Below are 21,478 nucleotides of genomic sequence, written 5' to 3'. Positions count from 1 at the left end.
ATTAATCACAATGGGAAAGTATCCTGGTGCAAATGACGCACATAAATGCATGAGGTCCCCATAGCTTAAAACCATGACATAAGTTTATGATTCAAGTCATACCTTCATTCATTCATGACATACAAAGTTTGTGAGTCATGCATCCGTAATAATTGTCATATCTTCCCTAATTAACATAATTTACATAGCTTGGTGTATGAAGTTTTATGCATCATATCATCAATATCATAAATATAATTCCACAAGATGGTAACATGGTATAGTCGTATTATAGCATAGCTTATAACAATACGACATAGCGTTATACGACATAGCGTTATTTATAACATAGCATAGCATCACATAATACATGCAAACAGTCATAATAATGACATGTGCAGGGTTCACTAAATTTCTTGAGTTGATGTTCGTTTTATCCTACTCGTCGAGGAATAGTTCCAAAACTAACTCCAAATCGACTTCCTCCATTTTCTTTTTTCTTCATCATGTTCTCCAAATTGGCGTTGGCTAGAAATAAAAGAAATGATAGTATGAATATTGAGAAATAACACACACATCTTAAGCTTGGAATAACTCTAGGAACTTCTCCATCATCATTTTCATGTGATAAATGTTATCTCTCTAATGTGCAATTTCATCACTTATCGAGCTAAAATCTATAGAGATATTTTTTTTCTTTACTCAAGCTTTTGTCTAACTGCAAATGCTCATAATATATCACTAGAGTTTTGTCGATCATGTACTTACCGAGCATAAACACGTGGAACACATGAAGTAGGGTAAACATTAAATTTGTATTTGTTTCAAGATCCTTATATGTAGTAATGACTTAATTTAAAATAATTATAAATTCCACCTCTTAATTTTTAAAATCTACTTTAATTAAAAGAATTAAATTTATTTCACATGAAATTAAAATTATAAATATGAAACCTATCTTTTTAATAAAATGTAGAATATTAACCAAAATGAACATATATCATTGGATTGGATTATATCATTGACTATAATGTTGGATTTGAATTTAAAAATAAATAAATAAATATATGGATATTAATTTCTTGTAGGTCAATTTCATTCCAGTTTTTTTTTTTTTTTTTTTACTTTAATTTATTAGTCGTAATGGTCCCTCACGTAAATAACTGATACGAACCGTTGTGACATTTTCATCGATAGTTGACATATACATTCATTGTTCAACAATTTATTTAACTTGCGTTTACTGTTTCGATCATAAAGAAAAATATAATTAAAAAAAAACTTATACAAATATAAATATTTTTATATTTGTACAAAAAAAAAACTTATACAAAGATAATTAAAGTTTAAAATTAAGAGTTCAAAAAAAAAAAAAAAAAAGGAAGAAATAAAAGTCATTAAATTGACTAATTAATGTTTTTATATTAGAGACTATTGTCAACTAATCAAAATTTATATTTGATTATTGGTGGAGTTCTGGGATGTGTCACACACCTCTCTTTGCTTGTCCATTACTTTGACTTTCTTTTAAGTAAATTGTCTTGGAGTGAAGCCTTCCAATTTTTCAAGTTCATCTTTTTTCTTTTTTTGATATATTTTAATTATAAACTTTCTATTTTCGATCTATTAAAATATTATGTCGGCGAGACAATAAATAGTTTTTGAACAATCAAATCATACTAGTAGATTATTTGTGCGTCACTCTCAATTAATCATTTTAATTTTTATGAATTATCCTAACTTCTATTAGGATAAACAAATAAATTTTGATTAGTTGACAATAGTCTCTATTTTTAAATTACGGTAATGCCTTACATTCACTAACCTGGATGAGAGGTGTCACTACACGTACGATTCTTCAACGAAATACTCATTAGAATCTTTCTTATGAAGCTATGAATTTACACATTCAATTTAAAAATAAGAAATAACAAGTACCATCAACGTTAGAAAAGAAACATTAACATGATTCCAGTACGAAGATGAGAACCCTGAACTACCCATGAAGAAAAACAATGCATACTACTCTCATAACTTAGCTTCTATGACCATTCTAGAATCACGGTCGTATGTGTAGGGGTGCTTTACCTTTACCTAAAATATAAGGGTAGTATGTGGCTAGTATTTTAAGAAATACTCAATAAGTAACCCTACGGTTGGGGTCAGATAATGCAAACAAACATATACATGATAGGACCTATACTTTAAAACAATATAACATGACATTGAGCTCTTTCTAGTCTGGGTAAGGTTGGATGTGTGGTACTTTTTCAGACAAGCTCATGTAATAGCCCAACAATAAAGAAAGAAAGAAACAAATAAAATAATTATAAAAAAATAAAAATAATAATAATAAATAAATAAATAAACAAAAAAACAACCTTTCCCCCTCCCCACTAACCTTTCATCCCTCCCCACAATAATCTCCCCTCCCCCCTCCCCTCCCCCCTCCCCTCCTCAACCCATCCTCCTGCCACATAGCAACAGAAAAACAACTTCAGATTTACTTGAGAAAACTATTTAAGCTAGCCAAGTAAGTGAACTTAATATCGGCATGGTTATATTTGCTGTTGACACGTGCCCCGTGATTCTGCACATGTCATATATATTGATATGTGTGAATTGTCTGTGGATCGATATGCTTCTTATTTGTTATGTATATGTTATAATATGTGAATTGTTTAATAATAATTACGGTACGATGTGTTCAATGATATGTTTGAGATAGGATACGAGAAGGATGCACAAAACAAAATGTAACGATAGGAGTAAAATACGTTCATGAAACGTTAAGGTTAGGTTACATACCGGAGTGATATGGATAAGAGAGATTGATGGAAGAATACAGTTAGGCTACGGGTAGAAAGGGATAGGTTTGTGATAGATTGATAGAACGATAGCGTTAGGTTAAGTTCTTGTGATGAGATGACTAAGGTACGTTAATGTAATGATATGTCTGTGATAAGTAAAGAACGTTAAGGCTATGATAAGTTAGAGAACGACGACATCGCAACTCGAGACCAAGGCACATACAGAGGTTAGTGGTATTTATTTTCTTAGACCTTGGCTAGAATAGGATGTTTTTAACTTAAACTCTTATTCATTTTATTTAGAATTTTGTTGTGTCGTTTTAAGATGTTTTCAAAACATGTAAGTCCATGACTTTGTTTTAAAATAAAGGTTATGTTTTATGGAATTCAAATAAAGTCTTCCGCATTCAATGTTTATGGTACGTATACAGTAGCGACCTTAAATTAAGTAGAAAATTTCCGATCGTTACAGCGCACATGCGCACATGGACCGTTAAGGATAGACTCGTTTATATACCCCTAAGGCTTGACTCGTTGGGTTAAATGTGCTGACGCGCCGAACACCACAGAGGGAAAGACCCACATGATATCATGACGAACATAAATATCGAAAGTACACATATGTACTAACATAACGGAGATGTATCCTGATGCACAACATACATAAATGCGTGAGGTCCCAATGGCTTAAAATCAGTAAGAATCATTTCATTTATCCTTTTATTCATGTCATAGTACACATACGAGACATGTATGCATAGTATTCATCATGGCTTTCATCATGCATCATCATTAGTATAATATAATCTATAACATGCCTTTACTTTACATGACATGATATGACATTAGGTATATAACATGTTTTAGTTTCTGCTTGGTACAAAATTTAATTCTAAAACTAAAACGTGATCCCCTAGTTCAAATTTGAACTATTGCTACAAAATTAACACAATGAACAAAAAGAGGGTTCAAGAATAGAACTTACTCAGATGACCTCCTTAAAAGGCGATTCTTCCTTCAAAAAATTGATGTTGATATCCAACGCAAATTATGCGTTTGATCCAATAACTCACTTCTATTTACGGTATACTTTTTTTCAAAACTTTGTTTTACTCCTTTAATTACATTCTACCCCTTAAGTAACATTAATCCTCTAATTAAGACTTTGTTTGTGATTGTATCTACTAATCCTAGAACTAAGATTATTTACTAAATATTTTTTATAATCAATATTTTCTATTTTTTAGGTAAAGGCAAAGACTTAAGCAGCACAGTGATTGCTATAGAAGTTGGGAGAGACTTTCGATAGAGTTTTGTTTATATTTCAATTTTTCATTCTTTTAATATCTCATTCAAACACGTTTTTATTTGAAACAAGGATGGGTTTCATGCTATCGAAGTTTAACGGTCCAATATATGTTTTAAATTTCATTTTTCGGATCCTAAATAAAAGTCTAATTTTATTTTTTATTTTTTTTTAGATCTTTTATTTTATAACCATTTTCATCTTAATTAAACTTTAAAAGATTTTCAAAGCCGACATGTAATAACAATCTTAGTCTTGTCATGTTTTAGAAGTTGTACTGTTATGTCATACTAACATCAATATATATAAAAACTCATTGTTAACATATATTTATCCGCTTTGACTCATTATATATCGCCGCCAATTTTACAATTTACTAGGGAGAGGTTTCCACACCCTTATAAAAAAAATGTTTCTTTACTCCTTCAAAATGACGTGGAATCTCATAGTTATATTTAAAAAAAAACATATTATATTTGTAAAAATTATTTGTGCTGAAAATAATCTCTAGATTATCCTGTATTACCCACTTGTCTGGAAGGGTTCTATCAAATATTATTTTCCAACCATACAAACCACAATAATTTATTTTAAAAAGTATTTGATATCTTATTATCCAACATCACTTAGTCTAGTTTGTAGGCCATTTGACATTTTTATAACACTTTAAAAAAAGACAAACTAATTAAAAACCCATCTCTCAAATCAATTCCTCAAAACTTAATAGAGTAACTGAAAGAGTTACGTGTTTCATATCCAGCAATTTATAAGGAATTTTTGTTTTAAAATACAACAAATTCCCAAACCCCATTTATAAAAACCCTAACCCTTCTCATAATTGTTCACAAGCCATCGCACAAACCTACAAACCCTTCAATATCTCTCCACCAATGGCTTCCAAGCTCTCTTCGCCCATTGCCCTCCTCCTCCTCCACAACCTCCTCTTCTTCACTATGGTCAGCTCCACCTATGTCCCTTGCCCACCGCCGCCACCCAAGCCCCACAAGCCCACCCCGTCAAGGCAGCAACCATCACTCCCCAAGTGCCACAGGGACACCCTCAAGCTTGGCATCTGCGCCGACTTGCTGGACGATCTAGTGCACTTAGTGATCGGCTCACCACCAAAATCCCCATGCTGCACCCTAATCCAAGGCCTTGTTGACCTGGAAGCTGCTGTGTGCCTTTGCACTGTAGTGAAGGCCAAAGCCTTGGGTCTCAAGATTGACCTCTCAGTTTCCCTCAGCTTGCTTTTGAACTACTGTGGAAAGAAGGTTCCGTCCGGCTTCCAATGCCCTGCTTGAAACCAAATTCTTTCATTTCCGTTTCTTGTTTCTTCTTCAATTTTCCATTTCAATGTCGTGTTTAAATAATCAGTTTGGTCGTACGTCGTGTTATGATGGGTTTGGAAATCTTCTCAGAATTCCACCATCTTTTTATAGTTTCATTACAATGCAATGTAACATAATGGTACGTAGTTTTTTTTTTTCAAATGAACAACGTTGTTCGTCTATTCTTGTGTCTTATTACAAATTTGACGATGCATATGTTTGAAACCTCAAATCTTGTTTCACCTGTGCCACTTGCATGAAATCATAATAAACCCTTAACTTCAAAATTTTCATGACCAAAAATTAAAGAGAGTAATATTAACACTCAAGTTTTAAATGACAATGTTGATGAAAAATGTAGAGACCTCAATTTAATGAAAATATGGATGTCAGTGTAACAGCCCAAGTATGCCGCTAGTAGATATTATCCGTTTGGAATCGTTATGTATCGCCGTCAGCCTTACGGTTTTATTGCTAGGGAGAGGTTTTCACATTCCTATAAAGAACGCTTCGTTCTCCTCTCCAATTGACGTGGGATCTCACAATCCACCCCCTTGGGGGCCAGCGTCTTTGTTGGCAGACCGCACGGTGTCTGGCTCTGATGCCATTTGTAATAGCCTAGGCTCACCATTAGCAGGGATTATTTATTTTGGCCCGTTACGTATCGCCGTTAGTCTCACGGTTTTAAAATGTGTCTGTGAGAGATGTTTCCACATTACTTTAAGAAATGTTTCGTTCTCTTTTTCAACCGACGTGAGATCTCATAGTCCATGGGAACTTTTGAAAAATTTATGAGAATATTTAAGCTGTCGTATAAGAATTTACTATTCTAAACGAGGAAGAGGGTTATTATTAATATTATGTGTTCATATTTTTATTAAATATAAGGTCAATTTTATACAATATGATTAAAAAGTGGATTTGGTGGACAATATTAGATATCGACATATTAATGAAAAAAGAATACAATGGTCCGTGTCAATACTCTCGGTCACGGTCAATGAAAAGCAAATTGTAGAGATAATTGCTACATTTTTCTTTTTCTTTTATTTATTTATTTATTTAATTATTTATAGAAACAACTTTAATTTTAATTTTGAAGAAGACCATGAATAATTAGTGGTTCACTAAGCTGGGCACTTAATTTTTTTTTCAAATAATTATTTATTACAACCTTTTCATAATTTTTGAATTGTTATCCATTATACTTCATATTAATTACATCATCATATGCCTCTTTTATCTCGAGTCAATGATAAGTATTTTAATATATTTAAAATTGTAAAATAATTTTTTTTTATTAATTTAATTTATTAGTATTTTTGTTGTATATATATTTTTTTTCAAAATTATCAATTGATATTGACATTTCCATAAAATCGAGACTTCCACATTTTAAACATTAATGTTAAGTAACTAATTTTGATATCTAACCTAAGGGCTATAACTTGAATAGAAAATGCAACTATCATACCTTCATTCTCATAGCCTATATAGTATATAGTGACCCTACATGGTTGTCTTACCTTCATCTAAAAAAAATAGCACTTGGTTTGATAATTTAAAAAAAATACTCAGTAAATAATCACACTGTTGCGGTCGGAAAATGCAAATACATGCAACGATCTCTACTTTTCAGTCTGGATAGAGTTGAATGTGTAATATTTCTCTACACATGCACACATAGATCCACCTAGCAGACTCGTATACGTATCCTCTAAGTCTACTTGTTGGGCTAGCTTAAACTCACGTTGGCAGAAGCTATGGAGGGAAAGGAGCGTGCATAATACCACGACGTACATGATATCGTAGTTTATGTAGTGTAATATATGGAGGTTCGTGCATCATACAACCAAGCCAACATTAAAGCCATTTCGTAGGCGAAGTTATTAACGTAAGGAAAATTAGAGTATCTTTGTTTAAGACCTACCTTGATCGGCACATATGTGAGGATTGTTGAACTATTCTTAGATATATTTATATTTTAAGTCTCTCCTTTCTCCGGTATAGTTGAAGTGTCACAGCCCAAAATTTGTATCTCGAAATCTAGGGCTTGACCAATAGACAATGCAATGAAATCGTATAATAACAAATAGAGAAGACGAGATTTCAAAAAAAAAAAAAACTTTTGCAATTACGTAAAAGGTTTAAAATCCAAAACAAGGTGTTCAAGTAAGAAAAGTTTGGAAATGGTTTACATGCAATGCATGACAAATCTAACAAAATTATGCACAGACTCCTAGATGCCCAAGGACACTCCTCTGTGGCATTAAGATTCAGCATGCATTCTCGCCCCGATCCATGACATCACTCACCTGAAAAAAAAGAGTAGAAAGGAATGAGTATAAAAATACTCAGTAAGCAGGCTACTTGTAGGCTCTTTTCGCATCCTTATCTTGGTGGGTAACCACGGTCTTTCTCGGGTTTCTTAGGAGAGTGATCTAAGCTGCAACTCTCTTTTCTGTATCTTAGGAGGCTTGCCCATCTTAAGCAGTGAAATGATCAGTGTCCTGAGGTGAGGTGCGACCTCATAAGTAAATCTGAGGGGATTGTATGGCTGGATCTGAAAATGTGACTCTCTTTGAACATCATCCATGGAGGTTAACTGAGGACCCTCACACGGGACCATATATCCATTAAACGAAGTGCGACCCCCTGTGTGCCGGTCAGCTACTGAGTCATCCTATGTGGCTCCACGTCCCCCGCTCAGGGACGGGTTTCTACGGCCCAGGAGTCCTGTTCAGAAGACCCATTAGCTATCACCACTAGGTCTGGGCACCTGTCACACTTCCGTATCCGGATCTGCTAAGCTCAACGATCACCGTACCGGAGCTCTGTCTCGACGGTACGATATCGGAGGAGAGAGGGAAGTGAGGTTCTGATGACACTACCTACACTGCTCAACTCTAGCGGGCTACCTATAGTTACCGTGGCGACCTATTATTCTTTCTAGGGTGGAACCTGGTGGCTTAGACATGGATTCGTGTATCTCTAGGATTCTCGTGCCTGGTCTCACAAACCTATCTGGTTTGGAATTCTGGGCTCTGGATCTGCCGGTAATCATTTTGCGGGTCTAATTGCACGGTATTCTAGAGTTCCCCAATCAAGGGTCTCGTCTAGCCTACTTAGTCACAAGCACCCTAATCTAAGCTCATAATTTCTTCCTATTCATCAAGAAAGATACACAAGCAATCATCATGCATAAGAGTTAACATGCAGCAGTTCATGCAATATTAACAAACATGCTCAACGGGAAGATAACGTCCATCTTTATCCGGAGCGCAGATTTCACAAGTTTCCCAACCTCCTCATGCATACATACATTATCAGAGTCTAAATCAAAACAGATTTAATACACATTTCGTATCTAGATTTCCATAATCATCTCATATTCGCAGTTTCTATACTATTATGCTAAGTCCTGCTAGCTAATTTCATAGGTGGTAGCATGCATGCTTGTTCCTAGCGGTTCCTACAAGTACTGCTCGTGGGAATCCAAATGGCTACTTACTTGGTTGACGCGTGCCTTCCCGAGTTCGAGTTTTCTTGACGGAATGGATTTCAACAAATTTGAAATTTCCTTCACAAGTCCTAATTCACATAATAATAGGGTCAGCATCAAAATTGGATCGGAAAACAAGTAAACAGAGACCGAACAGGAAGAAAATCGGTGCCTCATGCGCCCCCACGCGCGACACGCGCGCCGTGGAGGGTCACTACGTGCGCGTGCTGCACGCGCTGCTCCCCGCGTAGGAGCAGGTCAGAGGCACCGGGTCAGGCGCTTCACGTGCGGCGCGGGTCGGGCCGGCCAAGTCTACGAGCCTGACGCGTGTCCTACCGGGTGAGGTCGTGCCTCACCAGCCGGTGATCGACACGTGTTGATCACCGGTTCTGCCGCTCTCCTCTGTTGCCGACCGACGCATGGCGGCCTCCACCCTCTCTCCTGCGTTTTTTTTTTCATTTTCCAGGTCTCTTCCCGTTTCGATCTATTTTCTTTCGACTTTTTTATCTTCCAATTTGTAATCTGATTCGACAAATTTTCTGCACGAACCTTGTAGATCTCATATTCTACTCCTTCGAAACAATTTTCTTAAAATTTTCTAATAATCACAGATCTTATTATTTGAGTTCGAATTCGGAGAAAAAATACGAGTTCTTACGAAAAATCACGTTTTCTTGAAACTCCGATTCGAACGTCAATCTTGGCCGCCTTCACTCCAGAACTTAACTAGATAGCGTTGTTGAGGGTAAGAGTCCAAGGATCAACACAAAACGTCACTAACACACGAAAATCTTAATGATTTCTCGATCTAGACACTCATGGACTAACCTGAAGTTCTTGGACGTTTTGACGAAATAGGAAGGTGCGATTCGTTAGAGCACCTTGCCTCGGACTATTGACGGTTTAGATTGGGGACTCGAATCTCCGGCGTCCATTCAGATCCGATCTCCTCCTCCTTCCTCAAAACCTTAATCTTCTTCCCTCTTCTTTCTTCTTCCTCTCCCCTCTTTTTTCTCTTTTCCAAATTATGTCTTAGCCAAAAGAGAATCCTTAAGTAATAAGGGCAAAATGAATTGTGACCTAATTTATTTTTTCTTTTTTTCCCTTTTTTTTTTTAAATACTCGAGCGCTACATGAAGCCTCAAGAAAAGCAGCCCAATAAATAGTTCATACTCGCAATTGTGCTCCATACATTAAACCTATGATAATAAGACAAACTATGAAGTTTGAATAGTTCATGACACTATGAGGTTCCCCTGACTTCCAGACGTCGTTACAGATTAGCTTGATTAGAGGGTCCAGGCGAGCGCCTGGAGGATTCACGCTCGCACGTGCGGGTCATGTGTAAAGAAGTACTACACATCCAATTTGTTCGAGATTGGAGGTCACTCTTAGATGAGCTAGAGCTCGATCCCAAGAGCATGTTGCATGTGTTTGCATCAGCATGACCCCTACAGTGGGTCACTTACTGAGTATTTTTCGAAATACTCAAGCCGTGTGCCAAATATCATTTTTTCAGGTAAAGACAAGACGCCCATGTACGGACGACGGCGACATCAGAAATTGATACTGTGGCCCGTGCGTAAGGTAGTTGCATGTTTAAATTCTTAGTCATAGGAGTATAGGACGCTTTTATTTCATTATTTAGATTATTCCATTTGTAATTGTTTTGTTTTAATTTTAAATTCCAACGTTAGATTTTGAAAAAAGTAAGACTGACAATGTGTTCTATTAGTTTGAAGTGTTCTGAAACATGTTTGTTAGGGAGAGGTTTTCACATTCCTATAAAGAATGCTTCGTTCTCCTCTCCAACTAACGTGGGATCTCACAATCCACCCCCTTGGGGGCCAGCGTCTTTGTTGGCACACCGCTCGGTGTCTGGCTCTAATGCCATTTGAAATAGCCTAAGCTCACCGTTAGCAGGGATTATCTACTTTGACGCGTTACGTATCGCCGTCAGTCTCACGGTTTTAAAATGTGTCTGTGAGAGATGTTTCCACATTATTTTAAAGGACGGAATCGAACATTCATTAAAGATATATTCGTGGCAACGATTTAAGCTAGCCAAGTAAGTGAACTTACTATCGGCATGGTTATATTTGCTGTTGACACGTGCCTCGTGATTCTGCACGTGTCATATATATTGATATGTGTGAATTTTTTGTGGATCGATATACTTCTTATTTGTTATGTATATGTTATAATATGTGAATTGTTTAATAATAATTACGGTACGATGTGTTCAATGATATGTTTGAGATAGGATACGAGAAGGATACAAAAAATAAAATGTAACGATAGGAGTAAAATACGTTCATGAAACGTTAACGTTAGGTTACATACCAGAGTGATATGGATAAGAGAGATTGATGGAAGAATACAGTTAGGCTACGGGTAGAAAGGGATATTGTTGTGATAGATTGATAGAACGATAGCGTTAGGTTAAGTTCTTGTGATGAGATGACTAAGGTACGTTAACGTAATGATATGTCTGTGATAAGTAAAGAACGTTAAGGCTATGATAAGTTAGAGAACGATATGACTATGAAGTGTTTATGTTATGACTCGTTTATGATATGAGACATTGTGATGCAATATGTTATGGTATGATGTGTATATGATGAAATGTTATGTTAAAAGCATAGAACGTTATGTTAGGTCTCCTAAATTGTGTGTATACAGCACGATATGAATGACATGAAATTACGATAAATGACATGAAGTATAACCCCGTTAGAATTATGTATGATTTGAGAATTGAAGGATGAGAAACGATATGACATGAATGATGAATGATATCTGAAACGATATGAAAAATGATATGATACGTACATAATGCTAGCGGGGTTGTATTAATGGATAATGAAAATGAAAAAGTTTTGGGACCTCATGCATTATGTGTGCTCATGCATTTGGGAGGGATACCCCTATCCCATCACGAGGGTACGGACGCGTACATCCAATGGCAGGACAACGATCGTTATGCTCTGCATAGTGCTGCCGTGATGGTTACTAGTTCTACCGAGTGTCTGGCCTAAGGAGCTCCTAGAGTATGCTCACCGGATAAGGAAGGTGGCCCAGCAGTGTGTGAATTAGCTGGTGAGCCCATACTCGCACGTATGGGCTGTGTGTAGAGTATATGGTACACGTCTAAAATTATCCGTTACGACAGCATCGTAGGGAAAACGAAACGAAAGATAGGTCTCATCATTTCATTGCATGTGATTGTTGCATTTAACCCCAATAGTGGTGTCACTTGCTGAGTATTTCTTTAAATACTAAGCCATATGCTACTACATTTTTCAGGTTAAGGTAAGGCATTCCGGTACGGTTGACGACGATATCGCAACTCAAGACCAAGGCGCATGCAGAGGGTAATGGTATTTATTTTGTTAGACATGGGCTAGAATATGATGTTTTTAACTTAAACTATTCATTTTATTCAGTCTTTTGTTGTGTCGTTTTAAAGATGTTTTCAAAACACCTAAGTCCATGACTTTGTTTTAAAATAAAGGTTATGTTTTATGGAATTCAAATAAAGTCTTCCGCATTCAATGTTTATGGTACGTATACAGTAGCGACCTTAAATTAAGTAGAAAATTTTGGGTCATTACAGCTCACATGCGCACATGGACCGTTAAGGATGGACTCGTTTACATACCCCTAAGGCTTGACTCGTTGGGTTAAATGTGCTGACGCGCTGAACACCACAGAGGGAAAGACCCACATGATATCACGACGAACATAAATATCGAAAGTACACATATGTACTAACATAACGGAGATGTATCATGATGCACAACATACATAAATGCGTGAGGTCCCAATGAAGACAAACTAATTAAAAACCCATCTCTCAAGTCAATTCCTCAAAAGTTAATAAAGTAACTGAAAAAGTTGGGTGTTTCATATCCAGCAATTTATAAGGAATTTTTGTTTTAAAATACAACAAATTCTCAAACCCCAACCCTTCAAATAATTCTTCACAAGCCATCGCATAAGCCTACAAACCCTTCAATATCTCTCCACCAATGGCTTCCAAGCTCTCTTCACCCATTGCGCTCCTCCTCCTCAACCGCCTCTTCTTCACTATGGTCAGCTCCACCTATGTCCCTTGCCCACCGCCGCCACCCAAGCCCCACAAGCCCACCCCGTCAAGGCAGCAACCATCACTCCCCAAGTGCCCCAAGGACACCCTCAAGCTTGGCGTCTGCGCCGACTTGCTGGACGATCTAGTGCACTTAGTGATCGGCTCACCACCAAAATCCCCATGCTGCACCCTAATCCAAGGCCTTGTTGATCTGGAAGCTGCTGTGTGCCTTTGCACTGCGGTGAAGGCCAGAGCCTTGGGTCTCAAGATTGACCTCTCAGCTTCCCTCAGCTTGCTTTTGAACTACTGTGGAAAGAAGGTTCCGTCCGGCTTCCAATGCCCTGCTTGAAACCAAATCCTTTCATTTCCGTTTCTTGTTTCTTCTTCAATTTTCCATTTCAATGTCGTGTTTAAATAATCAGTTTGGTCGTACGTCGTGTTATGATGGGTTTGGAAATCTTCTCATAATTCCACCATCTTTTTATAGTTTCATTACAATGCAATATAACATAATGGTACGTAGTTTTTTTTTCAAATGAACAACGTTGTTCGTCTATTCTTGTGTCTTATTACAAATTTGACAATGCATATGTTTGAAACCTCAAATCTTGTTTCACCTGTGTCACTTGCATGAAATCATAATAAACCCTTAACTTCAAAATTTTCATGACGAAAAATTAAAGAGAGTAATATTAACACTCAAGTTTTAAATGACAATGTTGATGAAAAATGTAGAGACCTCAATTTAATGAAAATATGGATGTCAGTGTAACAGCCCAAGTACGCCGCTAGTAGATATTACCCGTTTGGAATCGTTATGTATCGCCGTCAGCCTTACGGTTTTAAAACATGTTTGTTAGGGAGGGGTTTTCACATTCCTATAAAGAACGCTTCGTTCTCCTCTCCAACTGACGTGGGATCTCACAATCCACCCCCTTGGGGGCTAGCGTCTTTGTTGGCACACCGCTCGGTGTCTGGCTCTGATGCCATTTGTAATAGTTTAAGCTCACCGTTAGCAGGGATTATCTACTTTGGCCCGTTACGTATCGCCGTTAGTCTCACGGTTTTAAAATGTGTCTGTGAGAGATGTTTCCACATTATTTTAAGAATTGTTTCGTTCTCTTTTTCAACCGACGTGAGATCTCATAGTCCATGGGAACTTTTGAAAAATTTATGAGAATATCTAAACCATCGTATAAGAATTTGCTATTCTAAACGAGGAAGAGGGTTATTATTAATATTATGTGTTGATATTTTTATTAAATATAAGGTCAATTTTATACAATATGATTAAAAAGTGGATTTGGTGGACAATATTAGATATCGACATATTAATGAAAAAAGAATACAATGGTCCGTGTCAATACTCTCGGTCACGGTCAATGAAAAGCAAATTCTAGAGATAATTGTTACATTTTTCTTTTTCTTTTCTTTATTTATTTATTTAATTATTTATAGAAACAATTTTAATTTTAATTTTGAAGAAGACGATGAATAATTCGTGGTTCACTAAGTTGGGAAATTAATTTTTTTTTTTCTAATAATTATTTATTACAATCTTTTCATAATTTTTGAATTGTTATCCATTATACTTCATATTAATTACATCATCATATGCCTCTTTTATCTCGAGTCAATGATAAGTATTTTAATATATTTAAAATTGTAAAATAGGTTTTTTTTTTATTAATTTAATTTATTAGTATTTTTGTTGTATATATATTTTTTTTCAAAATTATCTATTGATATTGACATTTCCATAAAATCGAGACTTCCATATTTTAAACATTAATGTTAAGTAACTAATTTTGATATCTAACCTAAGGGCTATAACTTGAATAGAAAATGCAACTATCATACCTTCATTCTCATAGCCTATATAGTGACCCTACATGGTTGTCTTACCTTCATCTAAAAGAAAATAACACTTGGTTTGATAATTTAAAAAAATACTCAATAAATAATCACACTGTTGCGGTCGAAAAATGCAAATACATGCAACGATCTCTACTTTTCAGTCTGGATAGAGTTGAATGTGTAATATTTCTCTACACATGCACACATAGATCCACCTAGCAGACTCGTATACGTATCCTCTAAGTCTACTTGTTGGGCTAGCTTAAACTCACGTTGGCAGAAGCTATGGAGGGAAAGGAGCGTGCATAATACCACGACGTACATGATATCGTAGTTTATGTAGTGTAATATATGGAGGTTCATGCATCATACAACATTAATATCACAATATAGTTCCATAACATGACATAATCATATTATAGTACATCTTGTATCATTGCATAAACATAACATAACACAAAACGCATCAAACAATCATGAAAAATTCGTCATTCGTACATCATACAAGGCATTCACTGCAACAAATACCATCTTTTATAGCTTTTTTGTATAATATTTTCTAAAAGATGCTATAAATCAGAAAGAAAATAAAGGTTTTTTTATTTATTTTATTTATTTTTTTTAATGTTATCCCTAAAAACCTAATCACGCGTATCAAAGCCTTCCTTTCTTTTTCTGTCCTTTTCCCTCTAGACACCCATATTCCCTCAGACCCTAGGGCAAAACCAAATCTTGCCTTCTTTCTCTCACGCAACAATCCATCCTTCTTTCTTTCGTGCTTCAAAATTTTTCCCTCAAGATCCATCCTTCTTTCTTTTGTGCGTCAAAATTTTTCTCTGATTTGCATCAGATCTCAAGATGGTGGCATTGAGAGGAGGCATACAGTTTATTGTTGATGCTTTGTCTATGAAAAACCCTATTCTCCTACCTCACTGCAAATTGAACAATCCAAGATGGAGGTTAGTTGTTTTTTTTTTTCCCCTATTATCTTCTTTGTTGGCTCACTTTGTAAAGAATTTCATTGATGAATTATTCTAAGTGATTTGTCTTTGTATCTTCCTTTTTAATTTCTTTTTGAAGGATCGAACTACTACTAAATAATTAAGTTTTTCATTTACATTTAGTACACACTAATAAACTTTTGTGAGTTCAGTCCTTTGGTCCTTCATTAAGTAATGTACTTTACTTTTAAGTGTGTATTTTCCTAGCTGTAGAATTTTTCTTTGAATGTAGATTGGTGAGTTCTGTGAGGTAGATGTAGTTGTTGTCTTGTGTTAAAAGGTTGAATGTAGTTTTGTGAGTTAAATCAACTGAATAAAAACACAAGAAACTATCTTTATTTTTCATTGTGTTGGTTCAATCAATACATGCCCAAATTGAGGAACCACATGAAGATTACAAACAAAAAAATAAGCCTAAGAGTACAAAGTAATTAAGTTTAGAGGAATTTGTTAATTCATAGGTTATTTCAAGCCCATTCTACCGGTAGGAATGATTTATGTTAACGGGTTACATATTCTGCAAGTATCAAGTAGTAGGAAGAAGTTTATACACGTATTATGGACTGCATATAAATTTCTTGAGCAAAATACCAATTGTATTATGTATGACTAAATTTTTGTGGCCTTTTCTCCTTGATTTTTTTTTTCCTTTGATATATTAGGTCTCCTTTTCTCCTTCCTTGTGTATAACTTATTAAATACATGATTGGCAAGATCACTCACTTTCACACAACAACAACAAGAACTTGTGTGGCCCTATTGTTACTGTTACTGTTATTTTGCATTTAGGGCTTTCAACAACACATTCTTCTTCTTATTTGATTTTGAGGATTTCTTCAACTGAGATCTTAGATAAATTAGAAGATTAGTTAGAAGAAGTTGTTCCTAATTAGAAGACCAGTTAGACTGATTTCGGTCTTTGACTTTTTTTTGCTAACTTGGAGTGACTAGGAGAAAGAATATTTGTAGATCCTTTAAAGACTACTTTTCTTTTTTCTCAAGAGAATTCATTAGTTTGTATGGTCATTTTCTTTGGTTAATAAGCTTTTTTTGGTTGGCCTTACTCGTCGTGATATCAATTTTTTTTTAATGGTTCTGTTTGGTTTATCATATGAGGACAACACTTCATCAAAAAGGGCTATTTGAAAGGATTGGGTTTTATTACAAAGTTATGGTTTTCATCCAAGGGAATCAAAAAGCGTAATTCTCTTTCTTTCCTCGTAAACTTTGAGTGGACAATGCCCTCCCCTTTCAATTCTAATTGAAAGCTGTAATGCAAGTATTTGAACTAATGTTTCTATGCTCTGTTTTTAAGAAATGAAACGTGCTTACATATATAAGATGAACAATAATGTTCTATTCTCTTTTTTACTTTTATATGATATTTAGATTTTGTTGCTATTTTGCACTTCTCTTCGAATCACCTTATGTCAAACCTTTTGGTACTATTTTGCATTTCTCTTCGAATCACTGATATATATGCTTTGATAATGTTGCAGGATTCCTTGAAAGCACTAATTGGCAAGAAACAACGACCAATTTATCAATTGACATTGCCTAGAGTCAGCCACAAAGATGCAACTTAGGCTCTGATACCAAATTGATAAGGCAACCCTAATCCTCAACCCAACGATCAAGTTTTTGTTGGAGCAAGGAAGCACTAATTGGCAAGCAACAACGAACAATTTATCAATTGACATTGCTAAAAGGGTGGAACATAGAAGACATTGATGTCGGTTCGAATACCTTTAGGATTGGTGTACTTGATTTGATCAAAATCAAAGATGTCACATACTGTGGATAGTGAGTTTTTGTTCTATTTATTGTGTATTGGGTGGGGAAGAACTGATTTGAAAATTGTGCTAGTGTAACGAGTCTGATATTCTTATATAGATCGAGTTGAATACTTTATTTTGTAATGTGTTAGTAGATTATTAAATTTCAATTATATTTTTGTTATAGCATAAGATTAAATGTATAAATATAGCTTATTAAAAATGAATAATAGCATAAAATATAGTATAAATATAGCTTATTAAAAATGAATGATAGCATAATATTTTAGTTATGTTTACATATTTATAACTTTAACAAAAATGCTATAAAATGTTTTCATAGCATTGCATATAAGCTATATTTAGGTACTATATAATAATATTTATTATAGCTATACAAAAACGCTATAAAAAGTTCAAGACTTTTAATAACATGGGCTGTCACGACGTACGAAAAATGCTATAAAAGGTCTATGATAGCATTTTTCGGAAGCTATCTAATCCAATATTTGTTGTTGTGATTCAACCAAGCCAACATTAAAGCCATTTCGTAGGCGAAGTTATTAACGTATGGAAAATTAGAGTATCTTTGTTTAAGACCTACCTTGATCGGCACAAATGTGAGGATTGTTAAGCTATTCTTAGATATATTTATATTTTAAGTCTCTCCTTTCTACGGTAGAGTTGAAGCCTCAAGAAAAACAGCCCAATAAATAGTTCATACTCGCAATTGTGCTCCATACATTAAACCTATGATAATTACCCATACTATCAAGTTTGAATAGTTCATGACACTATGGGGTTCTGCTAACTTCCAGACGTCGTTACAGATAAGCTTGATTAGATGGTCCAGGCGAGCGCTCGGAGGATTCACGCTCGCACGTGTGGGTCATGTGTAAAGAAGTACTACACATCCAATTTGTTCGAGATTGGAGGTCACTCCTAGATGAGTTAGAGCTCGATCCCAAGAGTATGTTGCACGTGTTTGCATCAGCATGACCCCTACAGTGGGTCACTTACTGAGTATTCTTCGAAATACTCAAGCTGTGTGCCAAATATCATTTTTCAGGTAAAGAGAAGACGCCCATGTACGGACGACGACGACATCGAAAATAGATACTGTGGCACGTGCATAAGGTAGTTGCATGTTTAAATTCTTAGTCATAGGAGTATAGGACGCTTTTATTTCATTATTTAGATTATTCCATTTTTAATTGTCTTGTTTTAATTTTAGATTCCAACGTTATATTTTGAAACACGTAAGACCGACAATGTGTTCTAGTAGTTTGAAGTGTTCTGAATGTGTTTTCAATTTTCCATTATTTATGATGAGTATCTAAGTGCTATATTCCGCATTGAAGAGATAAGCATGAGACTTGGTAGCGACTCTGAGTATGTAAAAATTTAGGATCGTTACATAAAACATTAACTTGAGACTAAAGGAGAAGCTAAACCTTAATGGGAATGAGTGTATAAAAACGCCAAACCGAATCAAATAAGTTAACAAATAAAATTTATTACCCATGCAGTATTAGAAAGCCATGACAAAGGGATGACCTTAGAGTCAAGGTCAAGGCCTAAGCCATCGAGGCTAGAAATAAGTCACTTAGGTTGAGGCCACCTTGGTCGAGTTGAGAAAATCTTAATGAATAGCTTTACTGAGTAAGCCTAGGTCGAGGCAAACACCTTCATCCAAGTCTACGATGAATCTCTCTACCTTCTTTGTCTTAATGTAGACCAATTTCGAGGCTAGGCTAAGCTCATTCGTCTCATGAATTCTTGGTGAATTCCTATTGTTTTATACATGTGGCCATGCTCAAGTAATACTCTTCTCATAATGTCGTGTGATTACACCACCATTAGGATTGAGAAACACATTTGTGCATCATCCTAGAACATGAACGATGCACATGATACTTTATGGTCATCTAAACTCTTCAATAGATGAAATATCATCTCCATTATGAATCTATTTCTCCTTTCACTGACGTCATTCTGTTGAGGAGTGTATAGTGCTGTCAATTGATGTTCAATTCCAGCCTCTTCACAAAACCTGTTAAAAGTTTATGAACTGTACTCCTTGCCATTATCTGATCTTATAGTCTGAATCAAGCATGCACTTTCATTCTCAACTCTGGCTTTGAATTTCAAAATACGCCCGCTACTTCTTGTTGTTGCTTCAGCAAGAAGATCCAACACATTCTCGTTAGATCATAAATAAAAACAATGTAATAAAGATTACCATTTAATGATGTTGTTCGTTGACGACCACAAAGATCAGTATGAACCAGCTGCAGTTTTTTCGAGGCTCTCCATGAATGTTTAGGAAAGGGTTGCCTATGTTGCTCCCGAAATTACAAGCACGACAAAGAGGAATGTAATCATTAATGTCAGCGAGTCTTTTTACCAGCTTCTTAGACTGCATCTAAAGCAAACCTCAACGATGAAAGTGCCCAAGTCTTTTGTGCCAAATCTCAGTGGCACTAGCTCTTGAAATAAAGGTCATCTGCTCTCTCTCCATCGGATTTAGAGCAAAGCTTTTTCCTTTCATTTTGACATTAAACAAGTCTTTGCCACTACATCTCTAATCAATCACTGCTTATTCGCAAACAACACTTTATATAGCCCATATCGAAGTTTAACGGTCCAATTTATGTTTTAAAATTGATTTTTGGGATCCTAAATAAAAGTCTTTTTTTTTTCTTTTTTTAGAGATCTTTTATCTTATAGCCATTTTCATCTTAAGTAAACTTTAAAAGATTTTCAAAGCATGCATGTAATAACAATCTTAGTCTTGTCATGTTTTAGAAGTTGTACTGTTATGTCATACTAACATCAATATATATCAAAACTCATTGTTAACATATATTTATCCGCTTTGATTCATTATATATCGCCGCCAATTTTACAATTTACTAGGGAGAGGTTTCCACACCCTTATAAAAAAAAAAATGTTTCGTTACTCCTTCAAAATGACGTGGAATCTCAGAGTTATATTTAAAAAAAAACCATATTATATTTGTAAAAATTATTTGTGCTAAAAATAATCTCTAGATTATAATCTATTACCCACTTGTATTGAATGGTTCTATCAAATATTATTTTCCAACCATACAAACCACAATAATTTATTTTAAAAAGTATTTGATATCTTATTATCGAAGATCACTTCGTCTAGTTTGTAGGCCATTTTACATTTTTATAATATTTAAAAAAAGACAAACTAATTAAAAACCCATCTCTCAAATCAATTCCTCAAAACTTAATAAAGTAACTGAAAGAGTTAGGTATTTCATATACAGCAATTTGTAAGGAATTTTTGTTTTAAAATACAACAAATTCCCAAACCCCATTTAAAAGACCCTAACCCTTCTCATAATTCTTCACAAGCCATAGCACAAACCTACAAACCCTTCAATATCTCTCCACCAATGGCTTCCAAGCTCTCTTCGCCCATTGCCCTCCTCCTCCTCAACCTCCTCTTCTACACTATGGTCAGCTCCAGCTATGTCCCTTGCCCACCGCCGCCAGACAAGCCCACCCCGTCAAGGCAGCAACCATCACTCCCCAAGTGCCCCAGGGACACCCTCAAGCTTGGCGTCTGCGCCGACTTGCTGGACGATCTAGTGCACTTAGTGATCGGCTCACCACCAAAATCCCCATGCTGCAACCTAATCCAAGGCCTTGTTGACCTGGAAGCTGCTGTGTGCCTTTGCACTGCGGTGAAGGCCAGAGCCTTGGGTCTCAAGATTGACCTCTCAATTTCCCTCAGCTTGCTTTTGAACTACTGTGGAAAGAAGGTTCATAATAAGACAAACTATGAAGTTTGA

General features: G+C 35.6%; 1 long non-coding RNA gene and 2 pseudogenes across 1 annotated transcript; all 3 read left to right on the top strand.

Moving 5' to 3' along the window:
• Positions 1 to 4,985: 4,985 nt before the first annotated feature.
• LOC147791447 (14 kDa proline-rich protein DC2.15 pseudogene) lies at positions 4,986 to 5,560 on the top strand (annotated as a pseudogene).
• Positions 5,561 to 15,640: 10,080 nt separating this feature from the next.
• Positions 15,641 to 17,784, top strand: LOC147791446 (uncharacterized). Its single transcript, XR_015422320.1, has 2 exons — positions 15,641 to 15,831; positions 17,373 to 17,784. It is a non-coding gene; the product is annotated as an uncharacterized LOC147791446 (long non-coding RNA).
• Positions 17,785 to 21,139: 3,355 nt separating this feature from the next.
• LOC147791445 (14 kDa proline-rich protein DC2.15 pseudogene) lies at positions 21,140 to 21,478 on the top strand (annotated as a pseudogene).

The sequence above is a fragment of the Cucurbita pepo genome, chromosome 8 (assembly GCF_057944985.1).
Source record: "Cucurbita pepo subsp. pepo isolate OVF chromosome 8, ASM5794498v1, whole genome shotgun sequence".
NCBI lineage: Eukaryota > Viridiplantae > Streptophyta > Magnoliopsida > Cucurbitales > Cucurbitaceae > Cucurbita > Cucurbita pepo.
Note: the sequence above shows the minus strand (reverse complement) of the source record. Positions and strands in the feature narration are given on the sequence as shown.